Source organism: Haliaeetus albicilla, chromosome 6 (genome assembly GCF_947461875.1).
Source record: "Haliaeetus albicilla chromosome 6, bHalAlb1.1, whole genome shotgun sequence".
Lineage (NCBI taxonomy): Eukaryota > Metazoa > Chordata > Aves > Accipitriformes > Accipitridae > Haliaeetus > Haliaeetus albicilla.
Genome location: NC_091488.1, coordinates 39,480,954 through 39,502,195, shown reverse-complemented (window position 1 = coordinate 39,502,195; position 21,242 = coordinate 39,480,954). Strand labels below are relative to the sequence as shown.

The 21,242-nt window shown below is 40.1% G+C and overlaps 2 protein-coding genes across 8 annotated transcripts in view; one reads left to right on the top strand and one right to left on the bottom strand.

Annotated features, from left to right (window-relative positions):
* FILIP1L (filamin A interacting protein 1 like) overlaps positions 1–21,242 on the top strand; it is a 213,062-nt gene that overhangs the window by 100,665 nt on the left and 91,155 nt on the right. The window lies entirely within an intron of this gene.
* Positions 1–21,242, bottom strand: part of CMSS1 (cms1 ribosomal small subunit homolog) — a 244,484-nt gene that overhangs the window by 132,743 nt on the left and 90,499 nt on the right. The gene's annotated exons all lie outside the window — the stretch shown is intronic.

The following is a 21,242-nucleotide window of genomic DNA, read 5'->3' as shown; positions in this document are numbered from 1 at the left end:
GTAAGTGGCCCTGGGAGAAAGCACATTTCTGATGTCTTTGCATGAAACATACCTTCCTGAAACACTTCCTGTCTCGCACCCGTTTTTGGATATTTTCACTGTTGTCTGACAAGAATGAGGTCAGCTAGGATTGTAGCAATACTTTAGAGCAGCTGTCAGGCATTTCTTTGAAACTCCACAAGCCTTTAACTCCTTAATTGCCTCACCACAACAGACATTGTAGTCTTGCAGAACACTGGAAGAATGACGACTTTTCAGGGTGCCATCCACTGAGCAATCTCAAAGTGCTTAACTGAGGGAAATAAAAGACTAAGCTTTTCAGGTGAGCAAAAATGAGAAAGATCATGAACAGGCCACGTGATGTGGAATTGAGAAGCGTTACCACCTTTGTAGCGGCCAGGCCCAAAGAGAGCTGGTGAGGCAAGACTACATCATTTATGCAGAAGAAGGAGAGACATTGTGCTTTAAAAACAGCAGAGACAGACAGCCAGATTTAAAATAGTAAGGTTTATCAGCACTCTCCCACTGAGACACACTTGGCTGACACTCAGCAAATTAAACTCTCCAGTTGTTCACTAGGACCAATAAAGCTGAACTGAACCTGTATAAGCAGCAAAGAGTACTCTGAATTTGCACAGAACATACTTATAATGCGACACAAGGAACTTCCACCCCCACCACCCTCACAAAACCTTCCTGATGCGGACTGTCAGAAACCTTTTAAATTAATTTATGAAGCTGTATTCACACAACCACTAGCACGAGCTCTGTGTATGAATGAATCTTTCAGTAACAAAAATTTGATCTGTATCAATCATGCCCGTATTTCCACTAAATGAGCCAAAACTTGCACCCATGTTACATTGGCTGTGGGAGGACAGAGCCATCCATAATGATGCAGACTGATGATATCTGGCATACAAGCTTTACTTGTATAAAAGTTAACATGTTGAATTTCTTTTAATAGAGTAGAAAGTTCCACTCATGGTGTAAATTTATTCCATATCAGTGCACTGAACTGCATGGTCACCATTTACATTTGAGAAGCTTTGAGATGACACAGACTTAACCGCATCACCAAACCGAAGTGCCTTTGTTGCTTTCTGACGCACTGCGTAAGAGCTGTTGAGGGGACAAGGAGAACAGCTCTGCGCCACACCACAATCTCTCCAACTCAGGCACCAGAAGAGGCTGTGAGAGAACAGCAACTGGGAGTGCCAAGTATGTTCTAAAAACACTCAGTTATGAGACTGATGAGAGACAAAGAGACTGTGATCATGCAGCATAAATGTCCTGATAAGATGCGATTTCCACGGCTTCTTACTTTCCTTTCTTACTATGTGTTCACAGGTGTCATGCACATCCTCCCCCTTTTGTATAGTGAACCTCTTTTTTACATCTTGTTTCAAGGATAGTGGGATGATTTTGTGACTTAAACCATTAGTTACAAGATCAAGGTTGGCATCATCTTAAAAGACCAGCGTTCCTCCTTAGGCTGCCTACTGCTCACGCTTTGCAGGCTTTTAGCAGCAAGCAACTTAGCTCATCTGTTATCACACTGGAACACTTCAGAGTGCATACCAGATTTAAGAAAGCATTTACAAACTCAACTTGAAAAAAAAGAAATAATAATAAAAAACTCTTTCCCAAAACTGATTCCATCTTGCAAAAAATCTCTGTATGCCTTTGGCTGCTTCTGTTCCCACCTGAGGTAGGGTGTATCCACATGTAATACATTATACATGTGCGTGCAGGTCTGCAGGGCAACCCTCTGTGCTTCCTTCCAAATGGCAACTTTTCAAAAAGCAGTTGCCGCTGTGTACCTTATTGTGTACAGTAACTCAAGCTAAAGGCTGAGAAGCAAGTCAATACGCAAGAAATTAGCTCAATTTTGCCTACAGTAAAAACCAAGCAAAACACAAATGCAAAAGTAAGCAATTTCCAACCACTTCACCTGGCTCAAGAATCAAACTACAGCCTCATAACGCTGTACCAAGATGTGCTGCAATAAATACTACACTGCTCTAAACTAAAGAGATTGTTAATGTCAACCTGGCATCATCACTGTCAGCAGAAGATCTCTTCCTCCCCCCTTTCCTTTTTTTAAACTAGCCAGGTCTCAGTGTCGAACTACAGGTTGTCTGGAAGTTCTGTTTGCACCTGGCAAAGGACAGTCTGGTTTTTTGGATGAGTTAAAGCCAGATAACCAGCAATACTGAACAAGTAGCTCCTTTATAAAATCCCATGATTCTGCAGTTATGGACAACTAATGGAAAAGGGCTGAAAGCTGAACTTAGCGTAACAGACATGATATGAAACAAGTTGGGTTTTTCCCCCCCAAGCCAAAAACAAAAACATCAGATCCATGCAGCACATCAGAATACTATATTTAAAGGCCTAAGGAGCCACAGATAATTAGCAAGATGGCTAGGGTATGCTTCTTTTAAGCTGGTATCATTATGTGGCGTCGCATTAACAGGACTGGGTTTTTATTTTGGCTAGATTTTACAATACATTATTTACTGCAAGGAAGAGACAGATGAACTTGAGTAAGAAAAAACAGCTGTTCCCAGTAAAGAATTTCCAAATTAATTGATTGTTACATACATTTTAAGTCAATATTTTAATGGGTAGAACAATTTTGTGTCAAAAGTCAGGTAAATTTTGTGGAAAGCAAAAGAGAAAGTAAGGAATAACACTGTATTCAGCTATTTCTGGAATCTGACCACAACCAGTACCTCTGCCACAAGAAGATACAAGAGTTGACAAAGCTCAACTAAGAACTAGGCAAAAATATTATCTCTAGCTAAATGGGCAAAATTGTCCATTTTCATAGACTTTTCCCCTCCCTCCTGTTCTAAGCTGAAGATAATATATTTCTGCAAATGAGATGATGGAGCAAGACCTACAGGCAAGCCGGCAGAGCACACAGGTAACAGGGAATGTACAGCATAAGAGTCCCACAGCTTCTAGCCAGCATTTGTAAGTTGTCAGATGTCGTCTTCTAGTCTGAATTTCTGAACAGGTATTAAAAATTCATTTAGGAAAAAATTATTTCAGAAACATTGTGCAAAGGCCAAAACCTTCCTGACTTTGCAGCTCCAGAAACCTAAAGGAACCAACTTTTGAGAAGTATACCTTTACCAGTAATTCTGTCTTTGTTGTTTTAGTGTAAGGGTACACCCACCATAAAGTCAATGCCTTGCAACTTCTATTAGCTTACATCCCCCACTTCAGAGGGCACACAAGACTTACTAAATCTTAGGAATCAAGAAAATATTTCCCAAAGCCAAAAATTAAAGTATGTGTACTACTGTTTGCATTTGGTTTTCAGTTGCCCTCAATTTCCTTCTTTTTCCATAGCTATAATGAGTAGAGTAAATATAAATTTACCGGTTTTTATATATACATTATACAATACATTAAAAAAAAAAAAAAAAAAAAAAAAAGAGGGAGCTAATTAAATGATAACAGACCAGAATCATTTCGGTTTTGAAACCGTTTGAAAAGCTACCGTGTTCCTGCAGGCTTACACAACAACTCAAATTGGTTTGTTTTGTGTTCTGTACACATTGGCACCTAACTGTTCAGATAGTAGCAATGTGTTCTTCAGGGACAAATTATATTTGATGAAGTGGGGAAAAATTGTCCAATCTTACAGACAGTTTAAATTATTAATTTTAGCTTGTACTTACTGATGAATCATTGACTTAACCTTAATGTAGCTTTAAGTGCCCATAATGGGCCTTTTCATGTGCCTATTGTAAGGCTTACACACAAGTACCTCAGTGTTAAAGGGGAAAGGGGTGAGGGAGAGGAGACCAAGGGAAGCTGATTAGGAAGATCTAAGAGATGCCAAACTTTGTGCAGAAAATCCAGTCTGAGAGAAACAAAAGAAAATACAAGACACTAACAGCTACAGCTACTTAATCTGATACATGCAAGTTGATTTAAAACATTCACAGCAGACAGTATCACAATACCTATCCTAAAATACTTGTAGTTTGAAGTATGCAAATGTTCACCAGTTCACTCAGCTGAACAAAAGCAGACAGTAGCAAGAAGGAAGCCTGAATCGTTTTGCCAAAGCTAACAGGAAAGCAACCCCTTACAGCTTGGGTGCAGGTTCCGCTCTGGAAATCTAAGGACCAGGAAATATAAACGAGCGAAAAGCTTCACAAAGTCTTATGAGGACTGCAAAATAATTTCCAAAGGAATGCAGAGGAAGTCTCATCCCTTGTGATACCTAAAACGAGGTGCAACAAAATAGTGTAAAGTAGCCCAAGGAAAAAACTAGTACTGGCAAGCTGACAGGCTATATGGAATACATTTTTTCTTGCATCTCTGACTTTTATTAACATTTTTGTGGCTCTTGAGGCAGCAAGGTACGAGCTTCGGTTTATACTCCATAAACACAAGCCAAAAGCCTCCTACGGTTCCATTTGGTAACATCAGCTTAACATGCTCAAATACACACAGACTTCTGACAATGAGTCAAGTTCCCACTCAAATGTAAATTATGCCAAAAACCGCCTAAGATTATTTTGACTAATAAACACTTGGTTAAAAAACATGTCAAATCAACTTGGTCTTTACATCAATTTAATTGCCTCTTACCACAACCACTGCCTATGCCATAGTATGCTGCAGGAAGCACCGAAAGATAAAGGCGATTGAAAACATTCTCACAGCGCTCCTCTGACTGTCATCGCTTCTGTGGTTGCACAAAGCTGAGGAGTCTGCACTAGGAAAAGAGATTCTCTAGCAACCAGGCTTATGTTGTGAAAATCATTTTAAGGATGTCAACGTCCTGACCCCTGAAGACTAGAATTTGGGACAAGTACTGCACCAAAATGAAGTTCTTAAAGGAAAGGTCAAAATTTTGTATCTTGTCATGGTACACAGTTTCAAAGTCCTCTCAAAATGTTGTCCCTTGAGTCAGCCTTCATAGTATCATTCTTATAAATGACATCTCTTCACAAGAAATACAATACTTGAAAATATGCATAACGTTACCCCAAGTTTATACAGATGCTGTTCATTAGCATATTCATTCTCTTTATAAAACTGTGACATTTGGACTTCAGATTTTTCCAAATTCCTTTCCAACTCCCCTACTGAGTTGGTATATCGAGCATTAAAAAGACAACCAAAGCAAAAAGTAAAAAAAAAAATTCAACACAAGGACACAACCAAAGTGCAAAGTAACTTGTGACAAGTTGGATTTACAGATGCTAAATCGTCTTCTCCAAATGACTGTTCTTTCCAGAATTGCGTATGTAGTTACAGTAACACAGAAGGCAGAGCTGGTGTGATTAGTTCTTGCCCAAGAAGCCTTTCAATGTAAGTAGCATCTCTAATAGACCACTCTGACAAGCGACTAGAGAAAAGCAAAGCAAATTTCTACCAGGCAGACCAAAGGAATGCAGCAGAAATGCATTTGTCAGTCAAAACATTGATTGAAATAGCATCACCAGCAGCAGTTATAGCATGGAGAAAAAGACTGAAATATCCTAGGGACTACTCTACTGCACTAAAAGCTGATTTTTCTGATTAGGACCGAGCCACATTTGAGAGGCTAAGCTGAAGTGCACCTTTTCCATAAGAACAAGCCTTCTTCCTCCACAACTACCACGCTGAGGCTAGCCATGGACAAATAAATACTAAATTCACTCAAAACAGTTCAGAGACAAAACTTCTTAAAGACAACCCAGTTCAACTGAAAACACATGTATCTGAACATAATGTCCTGCCTCCATATGTATTTCCTCTTACAGAATGGTGACATGAGCTAAAATTTCACTCCCACTGTGAGATCTCTTGAAGACTCATGGCAAGATGAATCGCTATTCTCAATGGAAATAATGACTTGTGACAGCTGTAACTTCTGATATATGAAGTAATACATGGGCAAAGTTAGCCTGACTCCCTGCTGTAAATAATTAGTGGATTGCAACAAAATTTATTTCACTACCTAGCTTTAAAAGGTACTGGAGAATTAATAGTCTAGAGTCTCACCCATGCTACAGGACAAATGCATGAGGAAAGCCAGAGGTTGAACTAGTTCCAAAACTTTCTGACATGGGCCAAAAGCAGATGCTTGGACAAAGAGAGCAACAGGAGCATCAACAGAATGATCGTTCTCCTAGCATGCCCTCAGCTGACATTCAAGGATTTAAGCTGCCTCCAGAACATCCTGGTAAACTACCACAACCAAACTAATCCTCTTTTAATCTCACTGAATGTATTAACACCTCTGGCCTTGGTGATATCCTATGGCACTGACCAATACAGTTTGACTATGTGCTGTGCAAGGAAGTACTTTGTTTCAATTTTGTGGCAAAGTGATTCACTGAGTGTCCCCCAATTATCATGCTATGAGAAAATAATTATTGCCATTTACTTCATGTGTGCTGCTCAGGATATCTGAGTCCTGAATCAGATGCCTCGTACACATTTTCTTTCCTATTTTAACAGCCATGGTCTAGTAGTCCTAGGAGACAAAGCATAAGTAATCTGGTGCTACCTTACATTTTTTGAAGATAGGGAATCAACTGCATCCAACACCCAAAATATATTTGCATGAAGGCATAATGATTCTTTCCAGTTTAGCTTACTTGCTTTGTTAAAGCTGTCTGCTTTCCAACCGGTGCTAGAGACTGAGCTGAAGTATTCCCAGAACAACGGAGAGGGATCCCCTACAAGCCCTCCTTGCAGAGTAACACTTGCTAATAACTACCTCAGGACTTTTTCTTTGAGATATCACCAGAAGCACCTAATTAAATAGGTTGATAAGCCACCTATTTTAATAATTTTCCTGCTACAACTCTGACATCAATTCTGCAGGGCTTCAGCAAAACAAATTCTCGTATGTTGCACCGAACAAGCAGTTCAACATCTTTGAGAAGCAACACTGATTCCTCTGGGAAGGAAGAATGCAGAACAGGGAAGGAAGCAGTTTTCATACCTCAGTGCTTAGGTACTTAACCGACCAGTCTCTTCAGTTTCCTGCTACACCTCATGGAGAAAACAGGGCTTCTCCTGAGCAGGAATCCAGCCTTGAACTTGTGGAAGTGCCCTCTGATAGCTCCACCCCTCTTCATCGCCTACAGCCAGCTACGCTACGCATGTATGCACAGCTAGTGTGAAAACTTTCCCGCATGCTCCTCTGCATATCTGAAAGCAAACATTTATATTAAGATACCTGATTCTGGACAAAGAATCATCCTTTTTACAAGGCGTCATGGTCTCAGCCATTACAATTTTTCCCTCACAGTGGAGTAAGTTTGCATATGTATATATTTACACATTTTAAAAGATATATGCATTTTACATATGTAAATACATAGGAGCCTTATCTGTGTCCCACAGTAGGGCACAGTGTTATTCACAGGCTTCCAGATGCTCTGCCCAGTTCAACCTGCACACATACCTTCCGTAAAACAAAGCTGACACACCAACACTGGCAGCCACTTCCCCAAAACTGTCGTATACATCTTTTGCCAAGGGCTTCTTTCCTCCCTCCTGGCAGACTCTCCTGCCCCTTCATCCTTCCAGGCAGTCCTGCTGGCCCCAAGGCAGCTGGTTCGCAGGTGCAGAGGTGCTCTGCACTCCAGCACACAGCGGCAAACTCAGAGCCACGCAGGGCTGCCCACCGCGGGGTAGGGGACACGGCAAGAGCCCACGGCACCCCTAGGACCAGCGCTGGCAAGCACCGCTGCTCCAGTGGTTAGACACTGGCTGAAACGCTGCCTTTATTGTACCTGCCAAGCCGGGGAGCAGATGACCAGGGTCCAAGCTTAACAAGGCAGCTGCAAATTCGACAAAGCTATTTCTTACAAGTATTGTACAAGCCCTTTGGGAAGGCGGCTTTAAATCTCCACAGGGTTACGTCTTGCACAGGTGGCCTGTATAACTTCACAGGATCCTGTTCTTAATATTTTTTTTCAAAGCTTGCTCACTACATTTATTACTGTAGTTCTGACTAAGCCTCCAAACTATTTTTACAGGCCCTGAACAATAGTAATCATTTAGGATCAAGTTCAACTTGCTAAACTGAATTATATCTAGTCCAGATCCTTAAAACCCCACACCTCTGACAAATCCTGTTGATCACAGAACACAAAGGGTATCAATTGGGATAATATTGGTTTAAGAGATATATTAAGAACACCACAATAACAAGAATTTGCCATAAGGCTTTTTCATCATTTAGACCCTGAAGAACTGCAATGCATTCTAACACCCTCTTAGCAACAACCTCCTTTTGAAACACACAATGCAGATGCAGTAAGGTAAAGACGATCGGTTTCTGAACGATCACTCTTGTCAATTTCTTCAATGGCATTTAAGAACCCTGTCTAGGACCTAACAGGACATTAAGAACTTGCAAATATCATTCTCCAAATAAAACAACACTAAATCTAGAACACATATTTGCAAAAGGCTATTTTCAAGACTGAAGATTTTACTTAACTCCCTTGATGGGCAGCAGAAATAAATTCTTTTGGCTTATTTGTAGAAAGACAAGTTAAAACTATTCCAATTTGATTCAGTTTCCTGAAACAATTCCTGATGCTCAAGCACTACCATTTACTATTGAAGCATTTGCCTGGAACCATATACGTTCTAAAGAAATCACTAACTAACCTTAAAGAAATGGGTAAGTTTCAGCTCTGCAGTTCTAACTCGCATAAAGCTGAAATTATGACAAAAACAATCTCATTATGCAAATGGTCTGAGGATAAACCTACATAGTTTGTCTTAGACTCATACAAGGTAAAAAAATAATGATGAATGTGTATGATAAAATGGTATTGCTGTCATTATTAATACCAGTGTTATGAGCCACAGTCTACCTCACTGTTAGCATATATATGCATTTCTTCCTCAATTCTCCTGCAGTTCTAACCCTAAAAGCCAAACTGGACAGTCAGTTTTACTTCTCAGCTATCATGAAAATACCTTCCCCTCTCCTATCCCAGTGAATTTTATGTTCTGTTTTGTCATGTGTCCCTGTCCTGCCGTCCCGCCCCCTTTATCTTATTTTTCAAGACTATATGGCAAGAAAATTACTAAACCTTAAAGTAAGAAGAAGTCATCTTACTGTCTCTAAATTTGTTTCCTTAATTAATTAATATGCTCGTGTTAACAAAAGACCTTTAAAAATGCTACATTTTGAGACTGGCCAGACTATACTTAAAGGAAAACGCTGGTACTCAAGAGTTATACTCGCAGTAAGAGTCACAAAATACAATCCCCGACCCTGTAATCCAATCTTACACATGCAGCCCCACAGACTTTAACAGCCCTACCTGCACGAGAAAAGCTTGCAGAATCCCACCACATGCACTCTGATGTTTCCTGGGTATTTGGTATTAAAAGATGCAGGACAGATTCTCTAGCCTTTCCTTTAAAAGCTTTTCCTTTATTTTATCTGCAGAAATTTATTTGAGCAGAAAACTTCACATTTTGGTGTCAGAGGAGTGTTAGGATCTGTGATCGTCCCTCAAATAGAATTGCTTGCACACACAGGAACAACTAGCTATTCAGGGCTGTGTATCGTTTTAATCAACGTAAATCCACTCTACTGTTAACACTTTTTAAATACTTATTCACTCACTCAAACTAGAATTGATTGGAACAGAGCGCTAAGAAAAATTATCCTCTTAGAGAAAGAATGTAAATACTACTAACGCACAGGAACATATGATCACTACACACACACCTGCTGTGTGTTAAAATGACTCTTTTACAGCCACTCAGAAATCAAACAGGGGGCTGCTTTGGAATTATTTTTTTTAATGCTAAGCAAATGTTCGCAAGCAATCTTACATGTAGAAGTTTGATCAGGAAGTGTCTTTTTCATATATGTCTAGCAGAGATGTCTGTACCTATATAACAGAATTAGGAGGATACATTCAGATGATGTGGTGCACAAGTACTTTCAGAAGTGGCATTAATCTGCCAATTTCATATATAACAAGTTAGCACTATTTATGTGCAGAAGAGGCACGGTGCTCTCGGGAGCTAAACATTAACTTCAGATAAAATAATTTTGGTGAAGTCTTACTAAACAGCAGCTCTAAGGAGGCCCTCTGTGCCTGCAGGATATGACTCATTGCTTTGCTAGGAAGGACTTGCATGTTAAATGCAAACATTTATAGTCACCTGTCCATGCCCTCCTCAACACACCTAAAAAACTGCAGACCTGTCCTCAGCTGCCAGGAAAACACCAGTGGGAACGTAACAGAATTGCCACCGAGACCAAAAAAAGCAACTCCAACAGGACTCTCCTGGCAGATCAACCCATTTATGGCACCTGCTGCTCAGGGACCGATTCCTTCCCAAATCTTCCCATGATAATTGCAGGGCTGAACACAGGCAGCAGAAGGGTCCCCTACTGCATCCCTCGGGTCCCATCTTGCCTCTGCCTAGTTACATGCTGTTTGTCACTGGCCGTCACAGAGGCGGGCGGACAAGCTTTCTGCAAGTCTCTCCAGCACCAACAGACATGTAACAGAGCTCCAGCAAAACACAGAACTGGTGCTGAGCAGCTAAGCTAGGTAATACCAAGATTTTGCTTTGATTTTAATTACCGTTCTTCCAAAAGGATAAACAGGTGTTTTAACTGGGCTTTTCAGAGAGGCCTTTAAAGGGGTGGGGATAGGGAAGAAGGCATCCGGACTTTAGTGTACCTTAGGACCATTCTGAACATCAGAACCCTGGAAAATATTCCTATAGATACATCCATTTACATCTGCAAAATCCCTTTCCTCAACTCCCAGTAGCTACTGGGCTAGCAACTGGCCACAGCCATATTTTATTTGAACAGGGGGAAAACCAAAGAGAAGAACAAACAACCGTATGGGCTCTAAGCTACCTCTCCAGCATGCCTTGCCCCCCCTCTGCAAGGACTCAGCTACAGTATAATCAAAACCAGGGTGAAGTCACAGCTGCAGCCACAAATCAACATTTGCCTTTACGTATGAACCTCATGTAGCACAATTGCGGGGTCCTTATGTAGCAATGAAAGGAACATAGGAGTTTTCTCTGCTTGTCCTATGCCAAAGCACAGATGATGGCCTCAAGACCAAATTTCAAACAAAAAAAAAAGAAGAAAGCATAGCCAGGGACACAGAGAAGGTACATCTACCTGGCCCACCAACCTCCATTCCACTTCCTTTTTTCTGTGAGGAGGCAATTTAACTTCACTGCTTTTAAGAAACTTCCTATTAGAAAGCTGTGGTTTCCAGTGCATTTTTATTGCATTTTCCAAAGTTGCGTCATCAGAGCAGGGCATATTCCTATGGGAGCTGAAGGTCCAAAACTGTAAGCCATTATAATAAATAGTAACGAATGTCATGGCTAGTAAAACCTGTAATCTGAACACATACAAAAATTAATTTCACTGTGTACAGTTACTTTTCAAACGCTGTGCTTTTCACATTTTCCTGGCAGACACATATAGTCGCAGTCACCAATTAATATGAACAATATAAAAGACATAAGCCACCACTCAAAGTTGTAATTTTATTTTGGCTTATTTAAGGCAATAACCAATCTTAATGAAAAAAATTCTTCAAAAACTAAAAGCGAACTACAAAGATGACTTGAGAATCTACCTGTAAGCTCATGTTTCCTTTGTGTTCAGTTGTGCAGAGGTCACCCTGCACCAGACAATTAAAAAAAATCATGCTGCCACAAAATCAAGAGGTAGAACCAAGATAAATAGGAACAAAACAGAATACTAAAAGCCAAAGAAAACAAAATAAAAAGCCTCCAAACCAACAAAAAGCAGAAATCCATATTCCTGCGCAAAAAGAGATTTTTATTCAAAACACCAATGCAACACTGACTTCCACTGCCACCACAGCCTAGAAATTAGTTTTCAAAATTTCTTCAGAGCATCTTGTGACTCTAGGGTACTCTTGTCAAAATCATGCAACTTGTCACCATGAATCATCGTGAGAGCCCACAGGCAGCATTTGTGGTGTTGGACAAGGGAGATACAGGGCACTGCCCGTCAGCACTCCTGCCTCAGAGGAAAGAAGGGAACTCATGCCATTCACCCCAATGGCAGCATCCCTTCCCTTCACTAAAACTGAAACCCAAAAACCTCTGTTCCATAGGAAATAAGGTCTAATCTGCATAGAAAGGTTACAGCGAGAAGACTGGAGATCTGAGAGATTTTGTTTCCATTAAACTCCTGGGAAAGAATGATTTAGGATATTTATGTGATTTATCCAAATTCTTCTCTTGGATATTAGATTTGGAGAATGTGGGTGTGGGGAGTGGGGTAAGGCATGTTCCATGGCCGTCTGCATGTTGCTGTTTTGTAGTTGCAGTTGGAAGAGGAAAATGCCAGAGCAGATTTCTTGCACAACTAAAGATTGTCTCAGTCAGAAAAAATATGTTAGCCTGCTGTTACATACTTAGGTATTGCCATTAATGAGAAAAGAAAGCAAGGAGAATAACAACATGCAATCACACTGGTTTTGTATTACAGAATACAAAGAAAAACTCAGTACTTCCCTAACTATAGGAACACAAAGTACCACACCACAGAACGTAATAAAGATCTGAACTTTAGGATATATAAGGAAAATCCAGTCCACAGCTAAAAAAAAAACCCTAAAATCCAGGAAAAAAGCAACCAGAGTGATTTCATTTCTAATCAGATAAACCAATGAAAGACTACTGTCCGATATATAGATAGCAGCAGAACATAGTCGTTGATGCCGATGGTATGAAGAAGTTTGGTTTAAAACAGCAACAAACAAAACCCCAAACAAATCCCACACCAACAACTCAGATATCCTAGGCTTAGATACAAGCCTGAAGTCCTACTTTGTGTTGTTCACAGATGCTTGGGTGCCAGCATGACAAAACCAGTGAAATCCCTCAAAAAGAGAAACGCTATTCTCAACAGCTTCTATGAGTCAAGTACTCTCTGCTATCAGACAGCAGATAAAGATTTGGTCTGAAGCATAAAAGATGAAGTTCATGAAGGCAAACAGACATGAAGAGAAACATAAGAAAGAAAACCCAGGGCTTAGGAAGAACAAAAACTAAGCTGTTTTCCTGAAAGCTGTCTAAAGGTGGGGAATTCCAGATTAGGGAGAAGATCACAAACTTTTAAAGCTTGCCTAATATGTGTTCTGTGTTGCTTAGATGCAAAAACAGCTGAAAAGGGATTTTTTTGACAAATCAAATCAAAACCAAGCAAGCAGGCAAGGAAGCAAACAAAAGATCAGATACATAATTTGCATGAAGCCCTGTAAGCCATATCTGAACACTTCACCTAATTTCAACAGCCACAAAAGCAGATAAAATTGCGTATGTAAAAATGTCAGTCAACTCACATAGAACTCTTGAACATGCACTACTAAAGACAGTCGTTTGAAGTAGAGCATCCCACACCATATAGTGGGAAAAACAACAGAGTTGGTTTTGAAAAGTTATTTTATTCGTCTGTCTGGGAAAAATTAGGGGGCATCTGTGGATTCCCCCACCTCCTCCTTCTCCAAACAAGGCATCTCCTCTCAGAGTAGGTTGCAAATGATCAAATCAATGGAATAATGATCTTGATTGTCTTAGCCAGCTCTCCATAGACATGAGTTCACAACAGAGGCAGCCATGCCGCTTCCTCAGATGTTACTAAAGACTTTTGATCTTTCTTTGAAGCAGCTTTTCTCAGGATATTTAAAAGTCTGTGGTTTATTTTCATGTGTGGGGAAAAGCAATACTGAGGCAAACACTCCCACACAAAGAAATGTCTCAACAAAGCTATGCTTGTCAAAAATACCCTTGAAGAAAATTAATATATACTCACTTTGAAGGTGTACATTTTTATTCTGTAGTCCTCACTGTGGTCTCTGCTGCCTATTCCATGACTCATGGATGTATGGCACTCCATGCAAACACCGAGCAGATAAAAAAATGAGTAAAATGGAAATGGAGATGGCTGCAAGAGTTAAGAAGTTTGGGTCTTGGATACCCAGACCAGTTACTGTGGGGTAACAAATTCGCTTACACTAGATAACATATACTAGATAATCCTTGCTTACTAATCATACATTTTTCATTGAAAACAAAAGCAAAGTACTTCAACTCTGTACTACTGCTCTTTTGCTGAAAGCTTATACAGGACCACTTATTTTGTATTTGCCACGTGCACCAAGCACAAGAGAATTACACAGACACACACTTGGCACAAAAATACTTTATTTAAAATGTTGTGTGTGTGCGTGGAGACACACTCGCTGAAATACAAGAAATACCATTGGTTTCTTCCTTCTCTTCTGCCCAGAGCTATTATAGCTAATAATACCATAACATTGTATTTCTTCAATTAGATTCTCTTTAGAGAATTGTGATTATAGGCTGCTTTTCAAAATGACCTTATACCACATTACCAGCATGTTTAAGGGCACACAAGATGACTGTTCGTCACAAGCACTTCTTTGCCAGAGTCAATTTAGCCTCCACCAGAAAGGAAGGACCGTACTATAGCAGACACACAGGCCACTGAAATGGTGTTTGTATGCACACATGCTTATGTGCAGGGAAAGTTAATCGCTGAAGTCAGAGATGTAAAAATTGCACTAGGCTGTGTGAACTTTTGTCTTTTAGTCTCACAGACTTCTCTTCATTTTAGTGTGATTTGCTTATTCTTACTTTGAAAAATAGTTTTAAAATGAAGAGGTCTGTCATGCTACTAAAATCATCGGAGGAAAAATACTGAATTGACAGTATTTTAATTTGGCTTAGATGATTAAAATAGAACATTACATGTTCCCGTTCTGGGGGGTGACAGGAAGTTTTGGGAAGTGGGAAAGAACACTATAAAAATGGGATTTTTTTTTTTTTTTTTTTAAAACCTGATATCACAAAACTCACCTTAAAATATTTATAAGATTACCACACAATGATGGCATTTGGGCTAGATCAGGTCTGCTGAGGACAGCAAAAGAAGTGTGGGCAATAGCCTAGATTGTCAGGAAGTCAGAAATAGCTGCTTTTGCAGGTTCCCCATTTACCAAAAGCATGTTCAACTTGGGGAAGGAAGGGCACATACCTGCCTGCTGGGAGACAAGCAAACACATGGAGCATTTGGAGTGCCTTGCACACTGAGAAACTTCCCCCGGATTTTAAACTATGCCAAAACTGTCATGTACTTGCACAAAATCAATTCCACTGCTGAGACAATACCTTCAGGATTGCACCATGTTTCGTCCAGGGAGACACTAACCTTGACCAGGGCCTGTGTAAGATTTCATTTAGTAAGTCTCTAATAGGAAGGGGGAAAGCAAAAGCCAGAAACTAGGTATTGACCTGAGAGGCACATGGATCTCACGTGAAAGAATCAGAAATATGAATGTACAAACTAGAGCAGATCAATAACCTGCAAAACATAAAATAAAAGCCAGTAAAAACCCTCAGTAAAGTTGGGGGAAAAAAAACCCAAAACCAACAAAAACCACCCAACACCCAAACAAAACCACAACCCCCCACTGTTCAGTAGACAGAAGGTGTGTGACTTACCATACAAAAAATTTTGGCCTATCCTGAAACCCCAAACCTAAAAACTTTTGGATTGGATTTTTTAATTTGTTTTCAAATCTTGCACATTTTTATTTTACAAAAAGATAGTTAGCTCCTTCTCAAGTCTTCAAATACCCTTCTTTAGCTATTGCCCGTGGGATTTACAGAAACGTATTACACACCATGCAGGTAATTTTTGTTGCACAAGTCTGAATATGCCACCCTTCAGCTTCACAAATACCCCCATGACAGATGGTTCTGCAAAAAGGGCAACCAAAGTTTCCAGTGTATTCTTCCTAATGACAGCCTGAGCTTGTTTCATTTCTCTGTGGCAATGAAGCTGCACACTTTGTCTATCCGGGGGTCCCATCCTGAACCACTGCCAATTTCAAACAAGCCAGAGAGAGAGGGCAAGATACTGACATTTCTACAGATTCCAGGGAAAGCGGTGCCTGCAGAAAGCATTGACAGCCAGCCACAGTGAGGAAAAACTGAAATGTGGGATTCAAACTCAGCCGCAGTAGCTGCTGCCTTTGCCTTTCTATAGGCATAGATCTACAGATAACCAGGCTCCGTTAGTAGTTCTGTCTACACAGCTTCTTTCTTTTTTTATTTTAATTTTTAAATATATACTTGGTTGTATATACTATAGTACTTAACCTAAAGTGGAGCTGAATTATCCTGCTACGTAAACGTCTACGGTGCAGTTAATTTCAAGATATTCAGGAAAAAGGACAAGTTTAGATACACAATTTCTAAGATAGGAACATTTTCTTTTCATGGAGCACTATTTCCCATTTTTGCTTTGGATAATGCTGTAATTACAGAGTAATTATACACTGGAGTCAAAATTACAGCAGCTGAATAATAAGTATTAAACCACAAGTACACTGGTATTACATAACATTAACTGTTTCTTATGCTTATAAAAAGAGAAAGTTCTGTATTTGGAAAGCAAATTGAAATTGAAGCAGTTGAGTTTTATTTCAGTGTAATTTACCAATAAAAATCTGTCATACAGACAACTGCAAGATTCACTTTTAGAAGGAGAAACAGGTAAGATGGCATTGCAGAGTTTACCTGTTCAAACACTTAGAGATCTACTTGATGTTAGTAACATTTTTTCACATGCACCAAAAATCTGTCTTGCACTAATCCTTATAAATAATCCACTTTTAGTATCTAATTACAAAACAAGTGCAAAACATTTTACTTCAAAAAGAAAAAAAAAAACCCTAAATCCAAGGAGGCAGACAGAGAAAGTTCCCCATATTTATCTCCCAGAAGCAATTCAGTGGAATTGCGTAAAATTCACCACAACCCTCCATTCCCAGAAATAGAAAGTTAAAGAAATTCTAGCTATCTTAATTTTGATTCCTCCTCAATCTTTCGAACCCGTGAAAAGATGGGATTATACTAGTGTTGTCACCCTGTAGCAGCACATTGAAGCTACAGTGCACATACAGCTTAGGAGTCATTCCGCCACTACAACTAAAACCTTACCTGCACATTGTGGCCTTGCAGCCTGTGTAATACCTCACTGAGAAGACAAATCACCTCAAACAAATGCAGTGCATCCAACCTATTTGCTACATAAACTGTATACATATAACACAATAAGCAATCTTCTAAGACTACCATCAACTTAGCAAAATGCTGGACCACAAACTAGGAGAGCTGAATTTCTGTGGAGGAGAGAGAAGGGCATAGCAGGAGGAAAAAGTGATACAAGTGTCTTTGAGTGTTAGGTATGGTCAGAAGTTGTTCCAAGGTATGACCAGAGACAAGGGAAAACCAACCCATTTGATTGGTTCTGATTTCTGAGCTGGAACCTCTGTGGAATACAGATCTTCATTTCAGATTTCAGAACAGCTACCCAGTTTTGCCAAAGAAATGTTAAGCGATACAGCAAGGAGCCCACCTCTTCATTTTCTCACGGATAACCACAAAGAGGTCTAGTACCCAGGCCATTCGGTTTTACAGACCAGCTGAAGAACCCTGCTTAGAACAATCGTGCCCCAAACCACATTTTTAGTGATGGGCAGAGGATTTCAGACCTCTTTCCAAAAGACATCATGTGTTTTGTGCTCTCCCATTACATTGGCACGCTAAGCAATTGCATCTCAACTCCTTTTAAAAGTCAGCCTGTTGGTAGGGATCCTATCAATTTCAGCAAATCAAAAGCATTGCCATAACCCTTTAAGGGATGTTAAAAAACAGAAAGACATAATTCCTTGCTTAGTCATGGATTTTTGGAAGAAACAGCAAGTTCTCAACTGTTCAGGATCCTTACCCTGGGATTAAGGGAAGATTTGGTCCTGTGAGGGATTTTGTTAGCTCATAAGTCAATCACTGACTAAAGAGAAAACACTAAAGGGAAAAATAGACGGAAAAAAAATGGATGTCTCTTAAAACCCTACAGTGTCTGTGGTGAAATCATCTCTGAAGGATATTCAGTCTTTCCCACAAAAGTGTGGGGATTTCTGAACCACCTGCTTGTTCACTGCTGCCAAACAGACAAATGCAGTTTCATCTCCTTCAGCATATGATTGAGAGGGTGGAGACCAAGTTAATATCATAGAAACATTTGGTCATTTATTCATCTGGCTCTTCTGGAAAGTATATTTTGATCCCTCAGATTACTTGCTTATCACCAAGGAGAGGAAAATTTCTCCTTTATAGGCAGAAGGACAGCACACATGTTCAGAGATGAGCAAGCTCTTTAAAAAAACAGAACAGAAAACAAACTGTAAGAACAAGAACACGAACACTGAGAATAGATTCAAACTTTGCAGAGTATGTTACTTGCAATAATTTGATTTACCAGAACGTTTCAATGTCACCTACCCTTACTCCATTTTCAATCTGGAACCAGTCTACCAAGCTGCACTGAATCTGATGAGCCTGGGAACCAACACCTTGTGACTTCAAGCAAGATAGCACTACAAAATCTTCAGTAAAACAGACACCTCATAACATGAAGGAAAGCACAATAGTGCAGAACACAGGCCTTGTGCTCTTCAATTAGCACACTTACAGTAAACTAACCTCTATTAAGTGCCTACTGCATGTTGGTCTGTGATTTCACAAGACGTGACTTCATGATCTGGACGGTCCCTTTCAATCTTCTTTCATTTTTGATGCAAGCAGATGCCGCCTAGATGGTGCATAAAGCATCATATGAGAATGCTGACAAGTATCCTTGTTTCTTCTGTTCATGTAGCTACAATCCCTGCTGTACAGTAATCGATCCAAAACAGATGAAAGATCACAAGTGCAAAGCACACACCTGCTTTCTTCTTTCTTAACAGTTGTTTACTGTTTTCTACAGTATCTTATATTGTCATCCTTCTTGGTGGTACAGAGAAACAGGGCTTAAAGTAGCTTCTATACAGAAGTTTACCACAAGATGCAAGAGTCAGTCCTCCAGGAGAAACCACAGAGACTCTGTGAACTACAACCCCTGTTACAAGCAGGGACACTTCTTCCTTACCTCTTTTTTTGCAAGACAGCTCTCTTGTACGCAGCCCCCATCAACATGTGATTTAAAGTAAAATCGGGCTAAGACACAGGTATGCAAAAAGGCAAATTTGCCACTCTTTAGTCTAATCTTTAGAGCTTAGGCTCAGGAGGGATGAGATACCTTTTTGGGTGCCATGAGACAACTGATACCCACAAATTTTATGAGCCTATTAACATTTTTACCTTGGGGCAGGGGGGAGGGGAAGTGGGGGGGAGGAGAAATGTAGCTCTTCATTAACCTTTAAAAACATGGAAAGAGTTGTTCAAAGTAGAAAAAATAACCCAACATGCCACAACACAGAGCTGGAAAGTTTCGAATGACACTGCTTCTATCTTGAATGTTACACTAGGGCCGTTCAAGGGCTTAGTAACATTGCAGAAAACCAGCATCCTCTGGATTAAAATGGAACATCTTTCTGCCATGGTGCAAGTGCATGACACGGCAGCTGATATTCTGTCCAAAATGTCAGGTGCACTTTGAGGGTTAGTCCCTTAGATGGTGCCACGTCTAGGGGGTCTGACAATTTGAAGGTGGTGAGGAATTTCACGGCAGGTGGATGGGATGTTTATTTTTGTCCGTTCCTGAGCTCCCGCTTTGCTTGCTTTACCAGCAGCTACACTGTCTGCAGTAATGTGAAGCTTTGAATTGCCCTTCCGTTACTCATACCTACATCCTTTGATGACCACATTAACACTAAACACCCTTATGTAAACAGATAACACTACAAATAATAAGAATGCCAGTCAATGTACAGGTAATAAGGCTTAAATAAATCAACAGAGAAAGAATATGTTAATAAGGGGCCCTACTAATACCAGAGTGTTTGCGCCTCTCTTGTGAGCTACATTCAAGTACCAATAAAAAAGTACTTAAAGGATACATTTAGTATGCCACTTCAATCTCTTATCTTTCATGTTAATTGGTAAATCTAGATAAATATTTGCATTAGCAGATTCAATAATAGGCACTGGGATTCAGGAATGCAAGAACAGAATGCAGCTAAAGTGTACGTAACAACTCTGCTCAACAAGAAAAGAAGAAAAATCCACTCTGGGATGCTGCAAAGGCACCATCTCCATAGGAGGGTCACCTGTTTGGCAGGTCAGCTGGCCTTCTCAGGGACCAAGTACCTTTTGCCAGTGCAATAAGGACTGATCTACCTGATTAAGAAGTAGGCACGACAAGCTTAAAAGGGAGTCACAGCTAGCCCTCTGTAGCTGTGAAAACCGTATGTGGCACGCGGCCTTGAAGCCAACAGCATGTGTACAGTGTAAGAGAAAACATGGGGGAGGGTGTCCTTCTTGGCAGGATCGCCGAGACTACTGTCCTTTCAAGTTCAGGATCCTGTTGCCAGATGCAGCCAACTCAAAAAGCTTGAAAAGGTACGAACCTCTTCCTTACGCACTGGTTCCTCTTCCCTTCCACAAGGAATGCCATATTGACACTTGTTGTCAACAAGTTTGACAGTAGCTTGATTTCCAATTGAGACTGCTGCTGCACCAGGCATGCCATGAGGTGAAAAATGCAAGGGCTTCTTGGACTATTTATGCATTTCACAGCGTCCTGTGCTTGCGGGATCAAAGTGCATGGACAAGCTCATAATGCATTCAGGTTACCTGATTTAATTCACAACTCCTACATTTGATCTTATAAACACTAGCTATTAACCGTACGTAAAAGCCAAACAGGCATTCGGCATTTTAGGCTCAAAGGAAACCAATGGTCTTCTTCCAAAGTAGTAATACTTTGTAAGCAAGATACAAAAGGTGAGTAAGCCTAATAAGCAGACCACAGTGAACAAAGAGAAACTACATTCAACTGAAAGGACAGGATGAGCACCAACTTAAACTAATCATCATCAGCTAACATCCCTGCCGGCCTGCTACAAACAACTCTTGTTTCCTACATGCACTGTAACAAGCCTCCATCCTAACCTGACACTGTTGATGCACAGCTTCACAAACAGGTTCCAGTGCACACTGCCAGGCAAATCTGACACACCTTGATTTTTGGAGACCTGGAGAAACAAGTTTTTCTTACGAAATACAAGCTATTATGAATGCTTTAAATTAGACTAGAAGAGACTTCAGCATTATAGAAAACATCACTTGCTTTTCTTGTAAAGTTTTTGATAAATTCTCCCCACTCTCAGCCATCATCCATTACAAACTAA